Source organism: Ambystoma mexicanum, chromosome 7q, assembly GCF_040938575.1.
Source record: "Ambystoma mexicanum isolate Mex_15411 chromosome 7q, UKY_AmexF1_1, whole genome shotgun sequence".
NCBI lineage: Eukaryota > Metazoa > Chordata > Amphibia > Caudata > Ambystomatidae > Ambystoma > Ambystoma mexicanum.
In genome coordinates, this window is record NC_090941.1 from 475,056,800 (window position 1) to 475,069,980 (window position 13,181).

Genomic DNA, 13,181 nt, shown 5'->3' on the forward strand with positions numbered 1-13,181 from the left:
CCGGGGCTGAATTCTTCAGGGACTTAATTGCCTCTGCAGTCTGTTCCGTTAAGATCGGCCGCTCTAAGGGGGCTAGGAGGTCAAGACTATATGTTTGCTGCAGAGAATTTGACAGGGGAACTAGTGCGTTCGGAATACAAAGCAAGAGTCCTCCTAGACCACTCGTCACTGATTATAACATGGAACTACTCGCCACCCAGAGCATGGATCCCGACATGGAGACTTAGGGCCGAAGCGTTAAAAGATACAGTGTTTAGGGAGGACCTGAAAAAAGAAATAGTAAAATACTTTGAACATAACACCGGGAGTGTAGAATCGGCTGGTACATTATGGGAGGCATTTAAGGTGGTGGTAAGGTGAGATGCAATATCTAAATCCAAAGGTCTGCAAGGTGGGATAACACATGAGTTACATGAAGCAGAAAAGAGACTATATACAATTATGCGTAGAGGCGGGCATTCCCCTGAGGAGGCTGGAACCATAAGACAATTGCAACAAGATTGTGGGGAAGTATTGGAAGAGATTTTGCTACCTGAACTATAAAAACATTTGTAGAAAGACAGCATGCAGGGGGTGATAAGCCGGGCAGGCTGTTAGCCTGGTTATATAAGAGCGAGACACCCCGACAAACTACGGGAATGAATTGACAAATACTTGATACTCAAGAAGGAGTGAACAATGGTTTTTTTAGAGTTTTACCAGCAGCTTTATAGGGACGTTGAAGAGGGTGAAGAGATTGATGCGATAGAAACATTGAAGGATATTGGCCTTCCCAAATTGGGGACTGAGGAGAGAGAGAACTTAGAGGCTCCAATTACCTTAGATGAACTAGAAGCAGTGATCAAGCTTTTACCTTCTAGTAAGGCTCCAGGGGCAGATGGACTCCCTAGCGAGTTCTATAAAACATACAAGGCGGAGTTGCTTCCCCCGCTATTGGCAATTCTAAATGAAGTGTTGGATAAAGGGACGCTGCCTGAATCTGAGGGAGGCGATTATTATCCTGCTTCTTAAGCCTAACAAGCCAAGCATGGACTGCGGGTCATATAGACCGCTATCTATGCTTAATCAAGATAGCAAGATACTCATGGCAGTGCTGGCGAATAGGCTGAGACCGGATTTATTAACAAACTTATACATCCCGATCAGACCGGGTATGTTCCGTGCAGAAGCATATCCGATAACCTTAGAAGGCTCCATCATGTCATAGAACAAACGGAAAAGGACTCACAAGAGGTTGCAATAATTTCATTAGACGCAGTGAAGGCCTTCGACTCTGTCAAATGGCCTTGGTTGATGGCGGCCTTGAAGGACTATGGGGTTGGGCCCACGTACTTGAGGTGGGTACAACTGCTGTACAGTACACCACTGGCTCGAGTCAGGACAGGAGCGACCATCTCAGATCGATGGCAACTCGGTATGGGCATTAGACAGGGGTGCCCGTGGTCCTCGATGCTGTTTATTTTAGCACTGGAACCCCAGGCGATATACTTGAGGCAACAATGTGGAGAGGTGGGGATCAGCACGATAGGAGGGCAACACCTGATATCAATGTATGCTGATGATATGCTGTTGTATTTAAGATATCCTGAGGAGAACCTATAATATATTCTGGAAGTAATGGAGCGATATGCGGTGCTGTCTGGCATAACAGTGAATCCTAAGGAATCATGTATATTTCCCCTGGGTAGATATAGAGGGAAACCACGAGAGGAGTTGCCGGTATTACAAATACAGTGGGAGACTAAGACCTTTAGATACCTAGGGATTGATATATATCACACGGCCGAGACCGAATACAAACAAAACACAGAGAAGGCGGTGGCTACCATTGAAAACAGTATGAGGTTCCGGGCCAAGCTCCCTTTGGCCATGATGGGGAGAGTGGCATTGTAAAAGTTGGTGATGCTGCCTAGGTTGTTGCACATTTTTGAGAATGTACTATGTAGTATACCCAAGCGATTCTTTGCTAAACTCCAAAGCATATGTAGAGGGTTCATATGGCACAACAATAGAAATAGAATAGCACTATGGAAACTACAAAACACGTATGACCAAGGGGGCATTAAATTGCCCAACTTCGAAATTTAATTTCTGGCCAGCCGACTACAATATGTGGCTAGGTGGTTATCGGAAGACTCAACACCGGAGTCCAGATTGTTGAGGGCTGAATGGGCCCCGTTCTTCCTGAAAGAGTGGATATGGCTACCGAAATCACAGCAAGATGGGTGTACAAGAATGTTGAAATTGGGATGGAAGATTTGGCAAAGGGCTTGCCGGGCCATAGAGAACCTGTCCCCGTGTTCCCCACAAGTGCCGCTAGTGGCACTGACTGGAGTGGACGAGCAATTTAGGAAGATAATCCGGAGGCATTGGGAACCATTGGTATGGCAACACTAGGGGATGTATGGCAAGATGGGAAGGTAGTGGACTTTGACAAACTGGTAGAAGATACCGGTCTACACCGAGGACAGTATATTACATATACTAGGTTGGTGCGGAAGGTAAAAGACACATGGTCAGAAATAGTGCTGGAGGGTCAGCCCGATACGGCCATAGAAACAATTTATGATATATCAGACGGAGGCCATGAAGTCTCCCGAATTTACGAACTGTTAATGTCAAGGGTTGGGAAGGAGGTGCTCCAGCTGAGACGGGACTGGGAAGAGGAAGCAGGGGAATCTATGAATGATAGGTTGTGGGCGAGGCTTCAGAGATATCACAAAAAAGTGTCCAGGAACGTGAGGTTGCAACAAATCCAGTTCTATGTTACCCATAGGGCGTACATGAGCCCTCAGAGTATTGCACGGTTCAAGAATGCAGGAATACAAACATGTCCTACATGTAGAGAGGTGAATGCAGGAATGATGCATATGTTCTGGGGGTGCCTGGAAATAAGGAGATTCTGGGGGGAGGTGGCCCACCATTTGACCGAGAAGGGAATTAAACTGGAGGTGGAATCTGTGTGTGTGTCCGTGGTGGGGGGGTTTCTAGGCCGTGCAAGTTGGAACATGTGAGTAAACTCAAAGACTTGGATGTATACTTGCCAAGCGCAGAATTGCCATGGGCTGGAAAGCTAACAATAGACCAAAGGTAGAGGTTTGGTGGCACGACCTTCAGAAATGGGTGGATGCGGAAACAGTGGTGTGGAGCGAAGCAGTCAACATAGGGGGGGTGATGAAGTAGCAGAGACATTGATGGCTTGGAGGCACTTGGTGGCCACACTGTTTGGGTCTACCCAGACCTGCCCAGAAGATGATTACTCAGAGGGTGTGGGGGCGAAGGTAACCCCAGATAGAGCGATGGACGTTGGTGAGATGGAGTAAGCTTGGGATAGGGGGAGGGTAATGGTGAGGCGGTGGACATATCATGATACTGTTGATGCTATGATTGATGTTTTGTGGTTGTTTTTGGTTGTTAAAATCAATAAAAAATGATTTTAAAAAAATGAAAAAAAGGTTTGCCGGGCTCTTGTGTAGAGAACTCTGTCTAGTTCAAGCGGGGCATCATCGGGTAGCGTAATTATGAATAGAAACAGGTCCTTCGTGTAACTTTCCAGGTCTGCATCAGAGACCGAGGCAGGGATTCCCCATAGGCGTATGTTGTTTCGCCTTGAGCGATTCTCGGCATCCTTCTATTTAGCTTCCAATGCTCTGCATTTGACCTCAAGGGCGGTAACCCTGTCCCTAATTTCTTCAGCTGTAAAGGATTGTTCACAGTGAGTGTTCTCAAGATCAGCCATTCAGCCTTCCAATGATGCCACCCGCTTGTCCAGCGTGGATATTTTGCTCATGACTTCCTAGTTTCCTTTGTGAAATTCCCTCGTAATGGCCTCCAGCAGCTCCTGCAGATCTGATTTTGTAACGGATTGAGTGTGAGAGGCGCCGTCCGCTGCCACTGATGGTTCCACCGGCTGCGATTCTGCTTCATCCCCCTTTTTCGTTCTCTCAGAGGTGGGCTGGTTCATTAATGTGGAAATGTCCAGTTGCTTGGTGCGAGTCTGGGTCTCCCTTGTTGGACCCCCCCTTATGTATTGCGCTGTGGGGGGGCGGGCAAGTCCAAGATGGTGTTGATAGTACAGGCTTTTCCCAACCTTCAATGAGTTCCCTAGTGTCCCCTGGCGTATGATCTCCGTAATCGGGGAAGGTGTCAGAAGTTAGAGGGTCTGGGCCTCACCACAGGCTTCTGTGATGAGCACAGGACTCCAGACCGCCAGGGAGCGATCCGAGTGGGGGAAAAGTCCACCCCAGTTCCTTCCTTAGTGACTGAACAGGGATCTCAGTTGGTTGACCCCCCCTATGGTGCCTCCGAGGGATACTCTGGTCCTAGTCCCATTGATTATCTGGCGCACTGGGTGCTCAGTTACCGCGGTGCCCCCCGGGGATTAGTGTGTTCGAGTGGATAGGAGCGGTCAAATGGGGTTCCAGGCCTGTGAGTTCGCTTGGGTCCCCTACAGTACTGGTTGTTTAAGTGTTCCAGGAGCTGGGCACAGGCGGCCCCCCCTCCCACTGCACTGTCCATGCTGTACGTTTTTGCCCAACTGCATGGATTAGTGCAGCTTTAAGGAGGAGGGAGGGAGATCTCTCCACCTCATGCCTCTAAAATGGATCTGGCTGTTGAGGGCCTTAACAATCGAGTCCCTTGTAGATTATGAGGGAGTTCGGGTGGCTCAACTCTTCAGAGGTGCAACCAGAGATCCCTTGCGGTCAGGATCCCCTCAACCCCCACCAGGCCCACAGTGGAGTGGAGTGGAGTGGGAATGGGTTTGTTCAGCCGCGTGGATGTTGGTTGGCGAGCTCCTTCCCAAGCTGTTGGGCCGAGAGTGGCTTGCAAGGTGCAGATAGGGAGAATTTCGCTTCCAGCAATCCTGGAGCCCGGGAAGGGTCACACCAGTAGCCTCTGCTGTTTCAGGTGTAACCACCGCCAGGCCCGAACCGCTGTCACCCCAAGGGGCTGGAGCTGGGGGGGAGAGAATGTGAATCGGATCCCTGTTCCAGGGCTCGCGCTGCCTACCTTGTGTGACTTGGGCTCCTTCCCCGATGGTCCGGCTTGTCTGCCTGCCTTGCTGGCATGCGCTCACCTGTCCTACGGGCCGAGTAGGCTTCCTGTTATGCCGTCCAAACTGTGTGTAGCCCCGAAATTGTGCCGTGCTTTATTCCTCGGCTCGGATGTTACCAGAAGCGTTGCTTGGGTGTGGAATGCACCGGGTCTCCGGCTGAGCTGCTGCCCCTCTCAACTCTGACTCCTCCTTGTGGGGTCCCGTCTGCCTTCACTGCATCATGTTGCCGCTGCTCGTCAGGAGGTTCACCAACCCTCCAAGCCCGCGGAGTACTTGGGCTTTAAGCTATGGCTTCTCTGCATATATAGCATTTTATATGTGTTCCATCCGCTTTAATTGCTGCCATCCATTATTTGCAAGGAACCTCAGCTCCTCCCCGCTCACGCTCTCCCCGAAGCTCCAGGACGGAGCCGCCACCATCTTCATTCCTTGGAGGCCGCACACAGAAACACTTTGAGGATGAAGGAAGGGTGTATGAACTCTGAGTTTTTGGGCATTCGGCGCCCCGTCCCTTCCTCACTTCCAACATTGTTTATGGAGCTTTTACATGGAGCTACACCAGTGAACCTGCTGTCGGTGGCTGAGATGAAGCGGGAGCTTCTACAGCGCCATACCACCAGCCTCGGTGCCAAGCCACGCCCCCTTATTGGGCATTTGTAAGGCACTTACACAGCAAGTACATTGCGTTTCAAAGCGCCCACAGGGCAACAGGGAGGGAACATGGTAATGAAAATCAATTAAAACAATGAAGGATAGAGGCAGACCTACTAGGCCTTGTGAGCATACAATGCAGAAAGAGGAGAGGGGAAGAGGGAGTGGGGGGTAAGTGCTAGTTGTGCCCGGAAGGAAGTGCTCAGGAGTGAGCAGCTGTAAGTGCCAAGTGGGGGAAGTGCTAGGGAGTGGTCAGCTGTCAATAAATAAATATCGGTTATCAGGGAAAATATAATTGATTCACAAAGATCTGCCGACCAAAGGATCTCGGAGGTGGATACAATCAAGATAACACTTAGAAACAAACAGTTGGTTGAAGGTCTATTTCTCATGGAGCAGAGGTCGCTCCCCCCAGAAGGAGTCCAAATAGGACCACATTTTGGTGAGGAGGTCCCTGTTACAAATCCCATGGGTATCCAGAGAGCTGTAGCCTTCCGCAGTAATGCACCACAAATGAACACGTTGCCCCACTCCATCGATTCATCAAGGGGGACAATGGAGTCTACCACGAATGACATTGACTGACATCCAAGAACCCCTGCTGGTATTCCCTCAGTCTCCACGCCTTCCCCATCTATAGATTCTTGCAATGATTTTGCAATTGTATCCTGTAATTTACCAAGTCTAAAATCACTTCAAGGTGATTTGTTTCCAGGAAACCTGGTTGGTCGAAAATCTTTCAAAGACCGGTTATGCCAACTTCTTTAAACCTGCCGTTTTAGCCCATAGCGGTAGACCAAGTGGGGGCTTGTCGATATAGGTGAATACACTAAATGCTAACACTGAAATGATGGAATCTGTTTCAAAAGACCTATTGTGTATAAAACTAAGCTTCCCATATATGCTATTGTTACTATACAATCTATATCAGCGTACCAGCAATTCCAGTAATGTAACCTTGGTCCTCGGAGAATTCGAGGATCTGATTAGTAAATATGTTGCATTGGAACGAAAATTCCAAGACAGAAAATTGCCCTAGGTGACCTTAACACACAAATAGAACCTCTACTGAGTTTATTTGGCCTGTTGAATGAAAATGATGATTATTGGGACATACCGGAATTGGATTGCCTCCCCAAAAGTAGAGCGTGATCCCTGATCTAGTATGTCTAAAACTCTTCAGGGATCTCTTTTCTGTCCCACCTATTACCTTTTAATACCTATAGCTCTTATATTGCCCTTACAAGCAATAGAAGGAGAATTCAGTGGGCAGACTTTGTTAGTAATTCCTCTAGGATTTTTGAGACAGTCTTACCTATACTTAAGTCAGCATTAGCATCAGAGAGTCTTACTTCAGGCTTTAGTGAAGCTTTTTATTGTACTTTGTTAGCAGGTTTAGCCCCTGTAGTTACTAAACCCTCTGTTGTAGTTGAGAGACAGAAACCATCCCGCAATACCTGGTACAACTCTGAATTCCAAGTGGCCAAAAGGGAACTCTTAAGGGAGATAACATTGAATACATTGTCCAAGCAGATCCCCCTCACTGAGACAAACCTACAAGGAATTGGTGAATAGGTAAAAAAGGCAGTAGAAGATGCCAACTCGGAACTACAGAAAACTGCCTCCCAAAATAGTAACCCACTCCCTTTCTGCAACCATATCACTGAACTGGTTCCCCGCTTAACTGTGAAGTAGAATCATTTATCACTAAGGATACATGGTATCAACACTTTATCAATCTTTATGCTACCTGTACAGTGGAAGGCACTGCTTCTACCATAACCCAAGGGGCCTCTTTTGCCCCACTTAAATTTTCTTTGGAAGAAACCTGTAAGGCTTTACGATCCCAAAAGAAAGGCAAGGCCCCAGGCGTAAATAGGATTTCTTCAACCTTTTTAGGGAAGATGAAAATATTTGGGCCCCAATACTTGTTTGGATCTTTAACCATTGCAATAGGGAAGGAATGATAGCTCACGGGCAACACTTGGAAGGAAGACAATGCCGCGCAACACAGTTTCAAATCCCGATCCCGTACTTAGAAACCACTCGTTGGTATTAAGCGCATTATAAATTAATACTTATAAGTAATTGTAATTATAGCATTGACTACGTCCTCTCCAGTTGGCAACAGGCTGAGATCGTACCAATTTTCAAAAAATGGTGATAAACAAGTGCCATCAAATTATAGACAAATCGGCCTGATCAAAAAAGTCTACATGAAATTGCTTGCGTCTTTCCTCGAGCAGTGGGTAGAGGATGAGGATGAGGGAAATATTTCAGACCTACAGGTCTGATTTAAAAGGGGCCTGCGTACAATAGACCAGATATTTTGCTTATTTACAATCTTAAATATGTGACCCCGAAAAAAGAAACCCTTTAAATAAAAATGTTTTTGTAGATTTTAAATCCACCTTTGATTCTGTAAACCAAGCTACCTTATGGAATGTTTTAATCCAATTCCTCGTTGCTAAACAAAGTGCTCCAGGGCTGTGCTCTCCCCTCCCTTTGTTTTTTTGTACACAGATGATACAGTTTTAATTTCATAGACCAAAATGGGAATTTTAAAGCAGGTTGCAATTTGATCAGAAAATACCTAATCTCCCCATCAGTACACCAACAACTTCACTATCAATGGAAACTGGTGCCAGAGCACTTAGATTTGTCACCTTTTGCAAACCCCTCCATTTGTGGCTATGCCTAAATAAGGTGAATAATGCAAGACTTTACAACAAGGTTTTAGAGATGTGGCAAATCATGGAAGTGGTACAGACGCTTATATAACCTGTTGCATAAAATAGTGATGCTGCGCCTGCTTACCATAGGTACTTGGGGCAATGAAGACTAAACTTTATGTCTTATATTTTGAGACCCTGTTTCTTGATTCCATTAATCTAAGATGCTTTAAAACAGATATGGCCCCGGAACCCTACCTCAATGAAACGTTTCCATGCATCAACAGGGCACTATTTATGAAATTCAGATTAAATGTTCTACCTGTTGCTGAGTTAACACACAAATGGGGTTTCATGATATTTCTGAATTTTGTCTATTTTGCACCACGGAAATTGAATCAGATGTGCTTTTGTTATTGTCTTGCCCAGCTTACGCCCATTGGGAAAAAGATGGCTTTTATTCCGTCTTTTTTCAACACTGTACAAATTCCATAAGTGATGTGTATACTTTGTGCAAAACGACCACCTATAAGGATGCTGCATTCGCACTGTATAACTATTTGAACAAGGCCTGGCCAATTCAGTCGAAAACCAAGAACTGATTCTAATGCCAGCTTTTCAACTTTTTGATGATGTTGGTCACAACTAACGTTTTGTAAATTATCTATATAATTTGATCCTTGCACATTTTTATGTATTCTGTACTAAGCTTTTATTGGCAGTTGCCCGAAATAGTTATTGATTGAAATTCCGCCCTTAGCTCAGACATTCCATGAACGGCTTGGAGGAGTGGCAGACATTGTAGGACTTTCAGCCCCCATTGAACCAATCCATCCCCTTCCCCAAGCCCTCCCCAAACACCACCCAACCACCAAGGCTGGTGTATTTGCAGGCTTACTAGATCTTAGGGCCCTGGACAAAACCAGCCTTCTGCTACAATAAGATGTACTTGCTGAGTCCTGAAAAATCTGGTGCAAGTCTCGTACAGTGGCGCTGTGATGAATCCAGTGGGAAAAGTGCAGGAGATCTACAATCGGGCGCTGGCTCTGGCAATGTAATGACACACCGGACAAGCCGGGCTGTCAAGGGTTAACTGCAGAGGTTCGCCGGAGACAAAGTAATGGACAGTGATTACAGCGAATCACGGAGGTCTGACGCTGTTGTTTTGTTTTTTCTGGTTGTCTAGGGAACAGAGGAGGGGGAAGACAGTTACAGCTGGGCGTATTGAGGTACGGGACGAGGGCAGCTGAAGTCGGTGATCTACGCAGCTGAGTGTCTCAAGAAAAGTAAAAGAGAGAAAGGAGAGAGAAAATTCCGGACGATCGTTATCGCTCTGGGAAAAAACAGAGATTACAGACGCCAGATTGACAGTCTGAGCTACGAGCCGGATCGCTGGAGGAATTGAAGCGAAGAGGCGCATCGGATGAAGGAGGCGATCGTTATCGCCAGGGGCGAAAGGCAGCTCCGTCGCATGAAGGCGAACAACGCTCATTCAAACCGGGTAAGCAAACGCTTGCGTTTGAATGAATGAAGAGAATGCAGTTCTGCCTGATAGACCAATGCTTACGAAACCAAGCTCAGCCTTATACCGAGACATTACAGTTAAGATAAAATAACGCTGTTGCGTTTTTGTGAAGAAGAAAGTTAAAACGAAGAGGCGAACGTTGGCCCATAGAGTATTGGAAATGAAGCGCCGTTGCGCTGTGAGTTATTTACCTAGCGCCGTTGCGCTATTTGGACACAAGAATACGCTGAGTGTCAGTAGATAAAAACTTGGCATATAACAAGGAATGTGAGACCAATATAAAGATAAGAATTTGAAGGGACTTTAATATCAGGGATGATATACATGTGACTAGAAAAGAATAAAGAGAGAGAGAGAGTCTACATTGAAAGTGCACAAGAGTATCGGAGAAAGGAGAGTGTGTCAAGTAATGATTCCAGTTATAACAAGTGCCACCTGTGAAATCTAGTTGAATAAGAAATTAGACAATAAATAAATAAAGAAAAGATAAAGAAGGAAACAGAAAGTAACAACTAGAGGAGTAAGTTATTCTTCAAGACTATAAAGGTTAAAGCTGCATAGAAGGAAAAGAAGTATAGAGACGAGAGAGAAGACATTGTTTAAAGAACTAAAGTGACTCTTACCTGAGTTCCCTCAAGCCAAGTCCGGTTGGAAGCTGAAGAGGTTCAAGAGAAAACGGTATCCTTTTGTCCTTGTGTTCAAAACAAATAATTATTAAATAAAGAGTTGGGTTTACGTTATAATCTAAACAATCTACTTACTGGCTCAGAGTTTTATTAATGTGAACCATACGAACTGCTACATTTTGGTGTCAGAAGTGGGATCGATCGAACACCATGGAGGAACTCATTAAAACTCTGAGTGAAGGGCAGAACTACTCCAACAGGCCTTGCAATTACAGAACCAGCAAGCGCAAGCTGAAAGACAAGCATTTCAGCAAGCGATTCAAGTCCAACAGGCCCAAATACTGGAGGCAACTGCCGTATGTAGACATGCTCAGGTGCCAGCTTCTGTGCTACAAAAATATTCTGTGGGAGAGGACCCCGCTCATTTTTTTGTAAATTTTGAACGGGTAGCGAGGAATGCACAATGGCCTAATGAAAGCTGGTGCCATTACATTGCGCCACTCATGACAGGTGATATGCAAAGTGCCTATCAGGCCGCCAATCCTACGGAGAGACGACATATATGGATATGGAGAGAGTGGTATTAGAACGCTTGGGACATGATGAAGAGGCCTATCGGCTAAAGTTCCGTGAGATCAAGTTGCAACCAGAAGAGACACCCCGACAACTGTTTTATAGGGTTAAAGAACTGGGGGATAAGTGGTTGCAAATACCAAATACTACAATTCAAGAAGTGAATGAGAAAATTGTCATGGAACAATTCATTGAAGCCCTACCCCTCCCTATGCAACGCTGGGTCCGTGAACATCATCGACCCAGCCTGGTGGAGGCAGTTAACATTGCCTCGGTTTATCAAAAAGCGGGACAGGGACGCTCAATGAATTATATGTCCCACATCAAGCCAAATGTGAGCTTAAACAACGCTTCTGCCAAAAACCTAGGCCCAGCAAGATGGCCCAACTCCATGCTCAAGAAACCAGATTGGGAACCCAACCAAGTCCGACCCAGTAGCGAAAGTCCCGCAGGAATACGAGCACCAAGTACAGTCCCCAAAGGCATACAATGCTTTGAGTGTGGAGAATGGGGGCACTTAGCGAGGATGTGTTCCAAAAGAGTCAAAACAGAACCTATGGACGTTGGAAACATGGAAACCATCAAGGAAGGAGATTCATCTGACACGGCTATCGGGACAAGATCCTCGTACACCTATACATGCGAAGCTGAAGTCGATGGAAAACCCACGAGGGCCATGATAGATACTGGCAGTTTACAAACCGTAGTAAGTACTGAACTAATAGACAATGTGGAACTTTCGAATGCAAAGATTCCTATTCGCTGTGTACATGGGGATGTGAGATCTTATGTTGCCAAGGAAATAAAGGTAAAGGTGGCAGGAGAGCAGATGGAGGTCAGGGCCGCTGTGATGCCGAAATTGCCAGAGCCACTCCTGATTGGGTCCGATGTGCTGAACTTTGCCAAAATAGTGAGGAAAGTCGAGGAAGGTTGGTTACAAGACGCTCCGTATGCTCATCAAGAAATTCCAATAGCTTTTACTAGGGAGAAGAAAACCAAAGCCACCATAAGGAGGTTGAAGAAAGACTGGGGGGCAAGAAACGTTTGTCCAATGGTAGTCGATTGGAAAATTGATGAAGGTGGTGACAGTTTTCGCATGGCCCAGGAATTGGATAACTTATTGGCGAATGCAAGGGCCAAGGTTCAAGACGAAGTGTCAGGCAAAGGACCTTTCTTTATTAAAGAGAAGGGGTTATATTATAGATACAGTAAAGATGAGAATGACATAGTGATCAAGCAGTTGCTAGAACCGAGCAAATACTATCAGACGGTTATGGAAGTGGCCCATGTACAGTTGGGCGAAGGACATTTGGGAGCGGAGAAAACTGTACAGAAAATCTTGGGGAGGTTTTACTGGCCGGGAATATATGCTCAAGTAACTTGTTTCTGCCAAGCATGCCCCGAGTGTCAGAAGAAAAACCGAGCCAATGTAAGAAAAGCTCCACTCCAGCCCATGCCAGTCGTTTTGGAACCAATTAGTAGAATCGGGATGGATATTATTGGTCCTCTGGAGCCCTCTTCCCGAGGACATAAATACATCCTAGTGGTCGTTGATTACGCAACAAGATATCCGGAGGCTTTCCCTCTTCGGTCTACCAGTGCACAAAACATTTGTGACGTGTTGATCCCGTTTATCAGTCGAGTGGGAATACCAAGAGAGATCGTCACAGATCGTGGGACTAATTTCATGTCAGCTGTCATGGAGCAAGTGTGTAGAATACTAAAGATAGACCATTTGAAAACGGCTGTATATCACCCACAGACCGATGGGCTCGTGGAGAGATATAACCAAACAATTAAGCAGATGTTACGTAAGTCCATGGAACCTGGAGAAAGAAGTTGGGACCGGATTCTACCATGGATCTTACTTACACTCCGCAACACACCCCAATCCCCAACGGGATTTTCACCCTTTGAACTGATGTTTGGGAGACCCGTGAGAACCTTACTGGATATTCTAAAAGAGAGTTGGGAGGAAAACCCAGGTCAAGAGATTTCTTTAACTGAATATGCCTGTGAGCTTAAAGAAAGGGTGGAGAATTTACAGAAGATTGCACGAGAACATTTAATAAAAAACC

General features: G+C 46.0%; 1 protein-coding gene across 6 annotated transcripts in view; it reads left to right on the top strand.

Moving 5' to 3' along the window:
• NAA16 (N-alpha-acetyltransferase 16, NatA auxiliary subunit) overlaps positions 1-13,181 on the top strand; it is a 2,654,788-nt gene that overhangs the window by 612,856 nt on the left and 2,028,751 nt on the right. The gene's annotated exons all lie outside the window — the stretch shown is intronic.